This window comes from Coturnix japonica, unplaced genomic scaffold (assembly GCF_001577835.2).
Source record: "Coturnix japonica isolate 7356 unplaced genomic scaffold, Coturnix japonica 2.1 chrUnrandom542, whole genome shotgun sequence".
Classification (NCBI taxonomy): domain Eukaryota; kingdom Metazoa; phylum Chordata; class Aves; order Galliformes; family Phasianidae; genus Coturnix; species Coturnix japonica.
In genome coordinates this window covers 50,737-54,207 of record NW_015439924.1, presented here as the reverse complement: position 1 = coordinate 54,207, position 3,471 = coordinate 50,737, and the positions used below count along the sequence as shown (strand labels likewise).

At 59.8% G+C, this 3,471-nt stretch overlaps 1 protein-coding gene across 1 annotated transcript in view; it reads left to right on the top strand.

The window, feature by feature from the left end:
* Nucleotides 1–3,471, top strand: part of TRIM28 (tripartite motif containing 28) — a gene marked incomplete at its 5' end in the record, with an annotated part of 43,180 nt that overhangs the window by 18,343 nt on the left and 21,366 nt on the right. The gene's annotated exons all lie outside the window — the stretch shown is intronic.

The following is a 3,471-nucleotide window of genomic DNA, read 5'->3' as shown; positions in this document are numbered from 1 at the left end:
TATAACCCCCTTCCAATCCCCCCCCATAGCCCCCCCATCCCCCATCCCCATCCCAATATCCCCACTCTCCATTCCCCACATAAGCCCATATCCCACCCCATATCCCACCCCATACCCCCACGCCCGCATATCCCCACCAGCCCATATCCCCCCCCCATAACAACCCGAGACTTAAAGAAGCCCGCTAGTCCTCAACCCATAAGCCAACCCCTGTATGCCCCCCCCATCCGTATGCCCACCCGTATCCCCACCCCCCATAGACCCAGTACCCACCCGCCGATATCCCCAACCGACATAACCCAGCCCCTTTATCCCAACCCCCCCATATCCCCCCCCATGTCCCGCCCTCCATATCCCGACCCCATATCCCAACCCCATATCCCAACACCCATGTTCCCCCATAAGCCCAACCCCATATCCTACTCCCATGAGCCACCCCCATAACCCTCCATATCCCACCCCCATAGCCCCACCCCCCCATAATCTCCCAACCCCATGTCCCACCCCCATCTTCCCTCATCCCACGCTAGGACCACCCCCATATCCCAACCCCATAACCCAGCCCCCTATCCCCACCCCCGCCCATAGCCCCACCCCATAACCCCCTCCATTCCCCCCCCATATCCCAGCCCATACTCCACCTCCCATGTCCGCCCTCCATATCCCCACTCCATATCCCGGAGCCCCATATCCCCCCCCCATGTCCCACCCTCCATATCCCACCCCATAACCCACTCCCATACCCCCCCCATATCCCCCTCACCATTCCCCCAAACCCCATATCCCCCCATATTCCCCCCTATATCCCCCCCCATATCCCACCCCCCAGTCCCCCCATAACCCCATATGCCCCCATAACCCCATATTCCCCATAACCCCATATCCCCCCATAAACCCCATATCCCTCCCCCATATCCCATCCCATACCGCCACCTCCCATATGCCTCCCCATAATCCCCACCCCTCATCCCCAGACGCCATATCCCCCATAACCCCATATCCCTCCCATATCCCACCCCATACCCCCACCCCATATCCCCCCATACCCCACCCCACCCATACCCCCATATCCCCCCCCCCCCAACTCCACCCATTATCCCCCCATAACCCAACCCCCATAACCCCATATCCCCCCATGACCCCATATCCCTCCCCATATCCCCCTATACCCCCACCCCCATATCCCCCCCCCATAACCCAACCCCCTATCCCCAACCCCATAAGCCGACCCCCGTTTCCCCCCTTCCCACGCTATCCCCCACCGCCCCATAACCCCATACCCCCAGCCCCATAACCCGAGCCCCATGTCCCAAATCCCATAACCCAGCCCCCATATCCCCATGGCCACGTTCCTCCTTGCACCCCTTATCACTGCTCTATTCCTGCCTGCTGGGGCTCCATCCCATATCCCCCCCCCTCCCCTAATTCCTGGCCTTGTGGTAACCTGATTTTAGGGTTTATTATGGGGTTTTGGTATCGGATCGATGCCTTTGCTGCCTTCTTTGTGCAGGAGAAGACGTGCAAACCCCCCTGACCACCGAGACAGAAGAGAAGTTGTTCCAAAGCTGTGCAACATTAAGAGTAATGGAGATGGATGGGGGGTTGGGCCCTAAATGGAGGGTGTTGGTGGGACCTAGAGCCCCCACCACTATATTAAGGGAAGCAAGGACAACCCCTGTCCCTATACCCCAATGCTGGCACAAGCTCTGTGTCCTGCATCACCTACTGCCCTTTGTCCCCATACACCTACAGGGTGGATAAGCCCCCCCAGCCCCTATCCCAAAGGACCCAGTGCCCCGTTACCCTACAAAGATTAAAACCCTCTTGTAGAGGACTCAGTGGGGCCCCCCACATCCTGACCCCTCCTAACCCAACCCCTATCCCAAAGGACTCCCAGATAACCCAACCCCCCTCACCCCCAACTCCTATCCCACAACGGACCCCCAGTTGCCCCATATCCTATGAAAAACACCCTTGTAGGCTTAAGTGGGCTCCCCCCATCCTGACCCCCTTCCAACACCAACCCCTGTATCCCAAAGGACTCCAGATAACACCAACCCCCCTCAACCCCCCATTCCCTATCCCAATGGACTCCCAGTGCCGTCATACCATCATCTACACCCCCCTTGTAGGCCTTAGTGGCCTCTATCCCCCCCAACCGCCTTCCCAAGGGCCTAGTGGGGCTCCCCCCCCCCCCTCCCATCCTGACCCCCTCCTAACCCAGCCCCTATCCCAAATCGACTCCCATTTTGCCCCATACCCCATTAAAACCCTCTTGTAGGGCTCAGTGGGGCTCCCCCCCCATGTCCTGACCCCCTTCCTAACCCAATCCCCATCCCAAAGGACCCTCCTACTATCCCAATCCCCCTCAACCCCCAACCCCAATCCCAATGGACTCCCAGTGCCCCGTACCCTATGAATACCCCCTTGTAGGGCTTAGTGGGGCTACCCCCTCCCCCCAACCCCTATCCCAAAGGACTCCCAGTGCCCCATACCCCATTACAACCCCCTTGTAGGCCTTAGTGGGGCTATCCCCCTGCCCAACCCCTATCCCAAAGGGCTCAGTGGGGCTCCCCCCCGCCACGTCCTGACCCCCTTCCTAACCCAGCCCCTATCCCAAAGGACTCCCAGTGCCCCATACCCCATTACAACCCTATTGTAGGCCTTAGTGGGGCTCCCCCCCCCATCCTGACCCCCTTCCTAACCCAGCCCCTATCCCAAAGGACCCTCCTACTATCCCAATCCCCCTCAACCCCCAACCCCTATCCCAATGGACTCCCAGTGCCCCATACCCTATGAATACCCCCTTGTAGGCCTTAGTGGGGCTCCCCCCCCATCCTGACCCCCTTCCTAACCCAGCCCCTATCCCAAAGGACCCCCAGTCCCCCATACCCCTGTCCCAATGGACTCCCAGTGCCCCATACCCCATTACAACCCTCTTGTAGGGCTCAGTGGGGCTCCCCCCACATCCTGACCCCCTTCCTAACCCAACCCCTATCCCAAAGGACCCCAGTTAACCCAACCGCTATCCCAAAGGACTCCCAGTGCCCCATACCCAATGGAAATCCTCTTGTAGGGCTTAGTGGGGCTACCCCCCCCAACCCATATTCCAAAGGACCCCCAGTGCCCCATGCCCTATGAATACCCCCTTGTAGGGCTTAGTGGGGCTCCCCCCCATCCTGACCCCCTTCCTAATCCAACCCCTATCCCAAAGGACCCCCAGTCCCCCCCAACCCCTGTCCCAATGGACTCCCAGTGCCCCATACCCCATTACAACCCTCTTGTAGGGCTCAGTGGGGCTCCCCCCCACATCCTGACCCTCTTCCTAACCCAATCCCCATCCCAAAGGACCCTCCTACTATCCCAATCCCCCTCAACCCCCAACCCCTGTCCCAATGGACTCCCAGTGCCCCATACCCCATTACAACCCTCTTGTAGGGCTCAGTGGGGCTCCCCCCCCCCCACATCCTG